This window comes from Triturus cristatus, chromosome 8 (assembly GCF_964204655.1).
Source record: "Triturus cristatus chromosome 8, aTriCri1.1, whole genome shotgun sequence".
NCBI classification, from domain to species: Eukaryota; Metazoa; Chordata; class Amphibia; order Caudata; family Salamandridae; genus Triturus; species Triturus cristatus.
Genome location: NC_140591.1, coordinates 1499187201 through 1499197894, shown reverse-complemented (window position 1 = coordinate 1499197894; position 10694 = coordinate 1499187201).

The window sequence follows — 10694 nt, the reverse complement described above, 5'->3', positions numbered from 1 at the left end:
TAAACTTTCGAGAATGTTGATTAAAATGACACCAGTGACTGTCATATATTATTTTTAGGAGTTCCAATGAACTCGAACCATTGCGGTCGGATTTACCCAAGGGCACCTCCCCATCAACTACCAGTCACAGATATGTGGTCAAACAGGCCCTTCGACCCACACCCATGCCTATTGAATAACAGGACACAGGTCTCTATTAACCTAAAGATAAACGCACACCCAGGGATTAGCAAAAACAGGTAAGCTGCAATTGACCCCAATAAAATATGTTTGACCTAAGGCTCACGTTCCCCCAAAATACCATCAAATTAGATAACGCATGTAGATAGAAACACCCAGACAATCAGGACATGACATGCGCACCACACGTAGTATTCACACGGTCCTCATCTGGACATCTGGACACATACACACTGGCCCTCACTAGCTATCCCTGAGGTTGGGTGCCATCTGTGTCCTTATCAGATGCCCCAACTTGTTAATTTATGGTTGAGATGCTTTTCAAGAATGCAGAAATCTTTTTATTGTACTTCAGAAGATGTGTATAAAACCTACCAAAATGTGTACACCAAGAGACTTTCCTCAGACACTATCTGTCGAGAGTCTCCTGGCAGCTTTGTTTAATTAAACCAACTTGTTCCTATTTTGCCAAACGTCTCTTGAATTTCTTCAAGGTAAATTCATATCCGAGCAACATAACCAACAAGGAATTTTTTTATTCAACTAAAGTGAGCCCCTCTAACCAAAATGTAATCCATTGTTGATCCTTTTGCACCTGAGATCCAGGTGAATGAAGCAAAATGGTAAGTTGGAAATCTGCCGTTCAGAGCTTGGAGGCCTAAGTTGTTGTGTGTGCTGGCCTAACTTCCCTGGTTTTGTTCTTGATTATGGGAGGAATCCCTATCTCAGAACCCTCAACTTGTTACCACATTGATGATTGAATTGAAATTCTCCGTGAAAAGCCATAGCGCATCGGGACAGAGCAGATACATGATTTGTAAAACATTAACAAGAGATTTTTTACGTGCTTTTGTCTTTGCCGGGGCGGGTTTATATAAACATTTACAATGATTGTTGTTACTGGCATTTGCGGACCAGTGGCTGCAAAATGTAGTTTGATGATAACGAGATCATCCTCTCCTCTGTGTAATACTGTGGCTTCTGCTCCTGAATTCTTGTGTGTGTATATAGGTACTACTCCGGAAGGGTGAACTCTTTTTTCTGAAGGCACAGCTGGGGTATAAGATTCATTATGATTTTTCCATGGGCATGATGATCGCTGCCAGATGTTTTGTATTGTTGCAGTTCCATTAATAGGTCTGGTCGTTAAAGCAAATTAAAAAGCTTCTTATATTCCAAGACACAATAGTTATAGTAGGTTCTAGTTTTTTGATTTTGAACACTGGTAAAAATGGAGCTTTCTGTGTTAGGGACATTAAACATTATTACATTGCACAGGATTATTGTTAGAGGTATTCTCTGGATTAGCGACACATCTCGAAATCGGTATTCCTTGATAGGGATTTCAAATTAATTCTGGGCCTTTTGCATCCTAAAGGAAAGCTCTCATTATTCTGTGATCTGGGATGTTCCTGTAGTCCATTTGCCCAGATGAAAGGAGAGTGCCTTTATGAATTTAAGAATGGTTGGATTTTGGCGCAGTGAATGTGTTACTACATGGTACTGAATGGGTCACTAGAGGAGTGCAAGGGGAGTGACAGGGTGTTTGCTGGAGTGTCTGTATACTGACTAGGGAATTGAAGGTGTGAAAGACAAGTATGTAGGTGGTTAGAGGCCTATGTGCATGGTGCAAAGGGGTTTGAAGCAGTCCATGTGCAAAGGCCTGGCTCGCTGCATGAGTGCTTGGATACTGACTGAATGATTAGAGTACTGCAAGGAGAGTGCCTGGTGAATTTATAAGTGTTTGGGTTTTGTCGCAGTGAATGCATTATTACATGCTGCTGAATGGGTCACTAGAGGAGTGCAAGAGGAGAGACAGGGTGTTTCCTGGAAGTGTATGGATACTGACTGGGGAATTGAAGGTGTGAAAGACAATTGTGTAGGTGGTTAGAGGACTGGATGCATAGTGGATAGGCATTTGAAGCAGTCCATGTGCTAAGGCCTGGCTCACTGTATGAGTACTTGGATACTGACTGTATGATTAGAGTACTGCAAGGAGAGAGCCTGGGTGAATGTATAAGTGTTTGGGTTTTGGCACAGTGGCTGGATTAGTACATGGTGTTGAATGGGTCACTAGAGGAGTGCAAAGGGAGTGACCGGGTGTTTGCTGGAAGTGTATGGATACTGACTGGGGAATTGAAGGTGTGAATGACAAGTGTGTAGGTGGTTAGAGGACTGCATGAATAGTGGATAGAGGTTTGAAGCAGTCCATGTGCTAAGTCCTGGCTCTCTGCATGAGTACTTGGGTACTGAATGAATGACTAGAGTCCTGCAAGGAGAGTGCCTGTGTTAATTTATAAGTGGTTGGGTTTTGGCGCAGTGAATGGATTAGTACATGGTGCTGAATGGGTCACTAGAGGAGAGCAAGGGGTGTGACAGGGTGTTTGCTGGAAGTGTATAATACTGACTGGGGAATTGAAGGTGTGAAAGACAAGTGTGTAAGTGTTTAGAGGACTGCATGCATAGTAGATAGGTGTTTGAAGCAGTCCATGTGCTAAGGACTGGCTCAGTGCATGAGCGCTTGGGTACTGACTGAATGATTAGAGCACTGCAAGGAGAGTGCCTTTGTGAATTTAAGAATGGTTGGGTTTTGGCGCAGTGAATGGATTACTACATGGTACTGAATGGGTCACTAGAGGAGTGCAAGGGGAGTGACAGGGTGTTTGCTGGAGTGTCTGTATACTGACTAGGGAATTGAAGGTGTGAAAGACAAGTATGTAGGTGGTTAGAGGCCTATGTGCATGGTGCAAAGGGGTTTGAAGCAGTCCATGTGCAAAGGCCTGGCTCGCTGCATGAGTGCTTGGATACTGACTGAATGATTAGAGTACTGCAAGGAGAGTGCCTGGTGAATTTATAAGTGTTTGGGTTTTGTCGCAGTGAATGCATTAGTACATGGTGCTGAATGGGTCACTAGAGGAGTGCAAGAGGAGAGACAGGGTGTTTCCTGGAAGTGTATGGATACTCACTCACCTCTCACTAAAGGTGAGTGGTGTCCGGACTGCGTAACCCTGATGACTATTAAAAACCACGCTATATCTCGCCCTCATAAGGTTACCGCCTTAGGCCGGCGCTCTATATTGAGGATTGCCAGCTTAAATACTAGATCACTCCACTGTCATCATGTGGAAGTCCATAGCTTGCTTCAGGACAATGACATCGATGTCCTGACCCTCTCGGAGACCTGGTTGGATGATAACTCGATGCCTGACATCATTGCCGCTCTCCCAGGGGGCTATGATGCCATATGGCATAACCGCCCGGGAGGTGCCCGGGGGGGAGGGGTAGCAATCCTTTTTAAAAAGAGTTTGTCAGTTGAAAGACTGTTATCTGAGTCAGTGGACCTAGCTGACCTGCTTGGGGTAAAGATAACCATGAATAATTTCTGCTGGGTGGTTTTTTCAGTTTACCGTCCACCAAACTCTACTCCACTCTTTCATGACCTCTTTGGGCCTATTATGTCGGACTTATGTACCCGATACACAAAAATGTTGGTCACAGGAGATTTTAATCTGCACTGGGATAACCCCCACTGGGACTTGGCTACCCGTCAATTGGACACCATAATGGCTGCCCTGAGTTTTACACAACTTGTGGATGTTCCCACACATATTAAAGGTCATGTTCTTGACCTCATGTGGACGACAGACACAAATGTCACTCTTAAAGACGTTGCACCATGCATATGGTCAGACCACTATCTAGTGTCCTGTGAGATACGTATAGATGTCCATATACACAACATATCGTCGGAAACCAGGAGAACCCGTAAATGGGCAGAGGTTGATTTAACAGCTTTGACCAAGGTGCTACCGTCAATAAACCAGTCCTCGGATCTGGAATGTTGTCTGGACCGAGAATACACGGATCTAACAGGGAGCTTGGCTCAGGCTATCGACCAGATAGCGTCAGTAAAATCACAGTCAATAAGGGGACCTGGTAAGGGGGCCCCCTGGTTTACGCCATCATTAAGGGAGCATAAAAGAAAGCTCAGAATCCTGGAAAGAGGTTGGAGGAAAACTAAGCAAGATACAGCTAGGAATCTCTATAAAGCCTCCCTTAATTTATATAAAAAGCTTATTGTCCTAGCTAAAGCGGAACATTATGAGTCCCGCCTAAGTAAGGCAGCCAATGTCCAGAAAGAGACGTTTAAAATTCTGTCAGAGTTAAGTAAAAAACCTGAAAATTCCAAGTCCCTTATAAATTGTAACTCTTTTCATGTGTACTTTTTAGAAAAAGTGAAGACCATTATTATGGAAATAAAAAGTGGGATGGTAAATGGGACTGCCATAACTTCGACCCCGCATAACTCAGTTGACTGCACTATTACAGCATTTCCAGAGCTGGATGTGTTGAGTCTGGAGAAACTGATGGGAAAAATTAAATCTGGCTCTCCAGCAGATCCGTGCCCACCCAGTGTCTTTCATGTAGCTCGTCCCTTATTGGAGGAATGTATTATTTCCCTCCTTAATAGATCTCTGGAAACAGGGTACCTACCGGTGGAATTCAAGGAGGCACGTGTAAGGCCTCTACTGAAGAAACCTGGCGCGGACCCTGCAGTGTTAAAGAACTACAGGCCTATTTCCTAGCTGCCTTTCCTCTCAAAAATACTGGAACAACATGTATTAAAGTCCCTGTCCCTGTATCTGGAGTCTCACCATCTACTCCATGAGCGTCAAGCAGGGTTCCGAGCTCATCACAGCACCGAGTTGGTGATGCTCTCGGTGCTGGATGAATTAAGAGGCATGGTTGACTGTAAGAAACCGAGCGCCCTGATTCTGTTAGATCTATCAGCGGCGTTCGATACGGTCAGTCACGCCTTACTCTTGGAGAGATTGAGTGATTTTGGGATCAAAGGCCTGGCCTTTAAGTGGTTGCAATCCTTCCTTTTGGGAAGAACACAAAGGATACAACTGGGGGATGAAACATCTGAGGTGGGGACCTTGGAATGTGGTGTGCCACAGGGCTCAGCCCTGTCCCCAATCCTATTCAATCTCTACCTACAACCTCTGATTGCATCACTGGCCAGCAGGGGCTGTAGAGTCTTTAACTATGCGGACGACACACAGCTGTTGCTGAGTGTCGACTATTCAAGGACCGCACAACTCAATGCTCAGAACATCTTGAGGTACACTGTACAATGGAAGACTGAAAATCTATTGAAGATCAATCCAGATAAGACCGAGGTATTGGTGATTCCATCCACCACCTCACCTTGGAGTGACCTCTATTGGCCAGCGGAGTTAGGCCCTGCTCCAAAACCAAGTATGAATGTAAAGAGTCTGGGGATTAAGCTGGATTGTGACCTTTCAATGTCCAGTCAAATTTCCTCCGTAGTGGGAAGCTGTACAAATATCATTCGACAGTTGCGGAAGTTAATCCCTGTCCTTTCTCAATCAATGATGCATTCAATCGTAGCAGCGACCGTCATCTCAAGGATAGACTATGGAAACGCTCTCTATCTCGGCCTACCAGAAACTCTGACTAACAGATTGCAGGTCGTGATGAATGACGCTGCACGGCTTATTTTTAGACTCCCAAGGAGAACTAAGGCCTCCCCCCTGCTACACAGCCTGCACTGGCTCCCCATTAAAGAGCGAGTGGAATTTAAGAACTTATGCACGGCTCATAAGGCAGTTTACGGTCAGGCACCAGCTTACATCAGAGATCGTTTGGAGTTGTACAGCCCAGTGAGAACACTTAGATCTTCAGATTCTCAGCTATTGGTCTGCCCCCGTTACAAATTAGTAACTAAGGCCTGGCTCGCTGCATGAGTGCTGGGATACTGACTGAATTATTAGAGTACTGCAATGAGAGTGCCTTGTGAATTTATAAGTGGTTGTGTTTTGGCGCAGTGAATGGATTAGTATATGGTACTGAATAGGTCACTAGAGGAGTGCAAGGGGAGAAAGAGGGTGTTTCCTGGAAGTGTATGGATACTGACTGGGGAATTGAAGGTGTGAAAGACAATTGTGTAGGTGGTTAGAAGACTGGATGCATAGTGGATAGGTGTTTGAAGCAGTCCATGTGCTAAGGCCTGGCTCAGTGCATGATCAATTGGGTTCTGTCTGAATGATTAGAGTCCTGCAAGGAGAGTGCCTGGGTGCATGTATAAGTGTTTGGGTTTTGGTGCAGTGAATGGATTATTACATGATGCTGAATCGGTCACTAGAGGAGTGCAAGGGGAGTGCCAGAGTGTTTGCTGGAAGTGATTGAATACTGAATGGGGAATTGAAGCTGTGAAAGACAAGTGTGTAGGTGGTTAGAGGACTGCATGCATAGTGGATAGGCATTTGAAGAAGTCCATGTGCTAAGGCCTGGCTCAGTTTATGAGTAATTGGGTACAGACTGAATGATTAGAGAACTGAAAGGAGAGTGCCTTTGAGAATTTATAAGTGGTTGGGTTTTGGCGCAGTGAATGGATTAGTACATGGTACTGAATGGGTCACTAAAAGAGTGCAAGAGGAGTGACAGGTTGTTTCCTGGCAGTGTATGGATACTGACTGGGGAATTGAAGGTGTGAAAGACAATTGTGTAGGTGGCTAGAGGACTGGATGCATAGTGGATAGGCATTTGAAGCAGTCCATGTGCTAAGGCCTGGCTCACTGCATGAGTACTTGGGTACTGACTCTATGATTAGAGTACTGCAAGGAGAGAGCCTGGGTGAATTTATAAGTGTTTGGGTTTTGGCACAGTGACTGGATTAGTACATGGTGTTGAATGGGTCACTAGAGGAGTGCAAGGGGAGTGACCGGTTGTTTGCTGGAAGGTTATGGATACTGACTGGGGAATTGAAGGTGTGAAATACAAGTGTGTAGGTGGTTAGAGGACTGCATGAATAGTGGATAGAGGTTTGAAGCAGTCAATGTGCTAAGTCTTGGCTCTCTGCATGAGTACTTGGGTACTGACTGAATGACTAGAGTCCTGCAAGGAGAGTGCCTGTGTTCATTTATAAGTGGTTGGGTTTTGGCGCAGTGAATGGATTAGTACATGGTGCTGAATGGGTCACTAGAGGAGAGCAAGGGGTGTGCCAGGTTGTTTGCTGGAAGTGTATGATACTGACTGGGGAATTGAAGGTGTGAAAGACAAGTGTGTAAGTGTTTAGAGGACTGCATGCATAGTGGATAGGTGTTTGAAGCAGTCCATGTGCTAAGGCCTGGCTCACTGCATAAGTACTTGGGTACTGACTATATGAATAGAGTACTGCAAGGAGAGAGCCTGGGTGAATTTATAAGTGTTTGGGTTTTGGCACAGTGACTGGATTAGTACATGGTGTTGAATGGGTCACTAGAGGAGTGCAAAGGGACTGACTGGGTGTTTGCTGGAAGTGTATGGATACTGACTGGGGAATTGAAGGTGTGAAAGACAAGTGTGTAGGTGGTTAGAGGACTGCATGAATAGTGGATAGAGGTTTGAAGCAGTCCATGTGCTAAGTCCTGGCTCTCTGCATGAGTACTTGGGTACTGACTGAATGACTAGAGTCCTGCAAGGAGAGTGCCTGTGTTAATTTATAAGTGGTTGTGTTTTGGCGCAGTGAATGGATTAGTACATGGTTCTGAATGGGTCACTAGAGTAGAGCGAGGGGTGTGACAGGGTGTTTGCTGGAAGTGTATGATACTGACTGGGGAATTGAAGGTGTGAAAGACAAGTGTGTAGGTGTTTATAGGACTGCATGCATAGTGGATAGATGTTTGAAGCAGTCCATGTGCTAATGCCTGGGTCTCTGGATGAGTACTTGGGTACTGACTGAATGATTAGAGTATTGCAAGGAGAGTGCCTGCGTGAATTTATAAGTGGTTGGGTTTTGGCGCAGTGAATGGATTAGTACATGGTGCTGAATGGGTCACTAGAGGAGAGCAAGGGGTGTGACAGGGTGTTTGCTGGAAGTGAATGATACTGACTGGGGAATTGAAGGTGTGAAAGACAAGTGTGTAAGTGTTTAGAGGAATGCATTCATAGTGGATAGGTGTTTGAAGCAGTCCATGTGCTAAGGACTGGCTCAGTGCATGAGCACTTGGGTACTGACTGAATGATTAGAGCACTGCAAGGAGAGTGCCTTTGTGAATTTAAGAATGGTTGGGTTTTGGCGCAGTGAATGGATTACTACATGGTACTGAATGGGTCACTAGAGGAGTGCAAGGGGAGTGACAGGGTGTTTGCTGGAGTGTCTGTATACTGACTAGGGAATTGAAGGTGTGAAAGACAAGTATGTAGGTGGTTAGAGGCCTATGTGCATGGTGCAAAGGGGTTTGAAGCAGTCCATGTGCAAAGGCCTGGCTCGCTGCATGAGTGCTTGGATATTGACTGAATGATTAGAGTACTGCAAGGAGAGTGCCTGGTGAATTTATAAGTGTTTGGGTTTTGTCGCAGTGAATGCATTATTACATGGTGCTGAATGGGTCACTAGAGGAGTGCAAGAGGAGAGACAGGGTGTTTCCTGGAATGTATGGATACTGACTGGGGAATTGAAGGTGTGAAAGACAATTGTGTAGGTGTTTAGAGGACTGGATGCATAGTGGATAGGCATTTGAAGCGGTCCATGTGCTAAGGCCTGGCTCACTGTATGAGTACTTGGGTACTGACTGTATGATTAGAGTACTGCAAGGAGAGAGCCTGGGTGAATGTATAAGTGTTTGGGTTTTGGCACAGTGAATGGATTAGTACATGGTGCTGAATGGGTCACTAGAGGAGAGCAAGGGGTGTGACAGGGTGTTTGCTGGAAGTGTATAATACTGACTGGGGAATCGAAGGTGTGAAAGACAAGTGTGTACGTGTTTAGAGGACTGCATGCATAGTAGATAGGTGTTTGAAGCAGTCCATGTGCTAAGGACTGGCTCAGTGCATGAGCGCTTGGGTACTGACTGAATGATTAGATCACTGCAAGGAGAGTGCCTTTGTGAATTTAAGAATGGTTGGGTTTTGGCGCAGTGAATGCATTACTACATGGTACTGAATGGATCACTAGAGGAGTGCAAGGGGAGTGACAGGGTGTTTGCTGGAGTGTCTGTATACTGACTAGGGAATTGAAGGTGTGAAAGACAAGTATGTAGGTGGTTAGAGGCCTATGTGCATGGTGCAAAGGGGTTTGAAGCAGTCCATGTGCAAAGGCCTGGCTCGCTGCATGAGTGCTTGGATACTGACTGAATGATTAGAGCACTGCAAGGAGAGTGCCTTTGTGAATTTAAGAATGGTTGGGTTTTGGCGCAGTGAATGCATTACTTCATGGTACTGAATGGGTCACTAGAGGAGTGCAAGGGGAGTGACAGGGTGTTTGCTGGAGTGTCTGTATACTGACTAGGGAATTGAAGGTGTGAAAGACAAGTATGTAGGTGGTTAGAGGCCTATGTGCATGGTGCAAAGGGGTTTGAAGCAGTCCATGTGCAAAGGCCTGGCTCGCTGCATGAGTGCTTGGATACTGACTGAATGATTAGAGGACTGCAAGGAGAGTGCCTGGTGAATTTATAAGTGGTTGGGTTTTGGCGCAGTGAATGGATTAGTACATGGTGCTGAATGGGTCACTAGAGGAGAGCAAGGGGTGTGACAGGGTGTTTGCTGGAAGTGTATAATACTGACTGGGGAATTGAAGGTGTGAAAGACAAGTGTGTAAGTGTTTAGAGGACTGCATGCATAGTAGATAGGTGTTTGAAGCAGTCCATGTGCTAAGGACTGGCTCAGTGCATGAGCGCTTGGGTACTGACTGAATGATTAGAGCACTGCAAGGAGAGTGCCTTTGTGAATTTAAGAATGGTTGGGTTTTGGCGCAGTGAATGCATTACTACATGGTACTGAATGGGTCACTAGAGGAGTGCAAGGGGAGTGACAGGGTGTTTGCTGGAGTGTCTGTATACTGACTAGGGAATTGAAGGTGTGAAAGACAAGTATGTAGGTGGTTAGAGGCCTATGTGCATGGTGCAAAGGGGTTTGAAGCAGTCCATGTGCAAAGGCCTGGCTCGCTGCATGAGTGCTTGGATACTGACTGAATGATTAGAGTACTGCAAGGAGAGTGCCTGGTGAATTTATAAGTGTTTGGGTTTTGTCGCAGTGAATGCATTAGTACATGGTGCTGAATGGGTCACTAGAGGAGTGCAAGAGGAGAGACAGGGTGTTTCCTGGAAGTGTATGGATACTCACTCACCTCTCACTAAAGGTGAGTGGTGTCCGGACTGCGTAACCCTGATGACTATTAAAAACCACGCTATATCTCGCCCTCATAAGGTTACCGCCTTAGGCCGGCGCTCTATATTGAGGATTGCCAGCTTAAATACTAGATCACTCCACTGTCATCATGTGGAAGTCCATAGCTTGCTTCAGGACAATGACATCGATGTCTTGACCCTCTCGGAGACCTGGTTGGATGATAACTCGATGTCTGACATCATTGCCGCTCTCCCAGGGGGCTATGATGCCATATGGCATAACCGCCCGGGAGGTGCCCGGGGGAGAGGGGTAGCATTCCTTTTTAAAAAGAGTTTGTCAGTTGAAAGACTGTTATCTGAGTCAGTGGACCTAGCTGACCT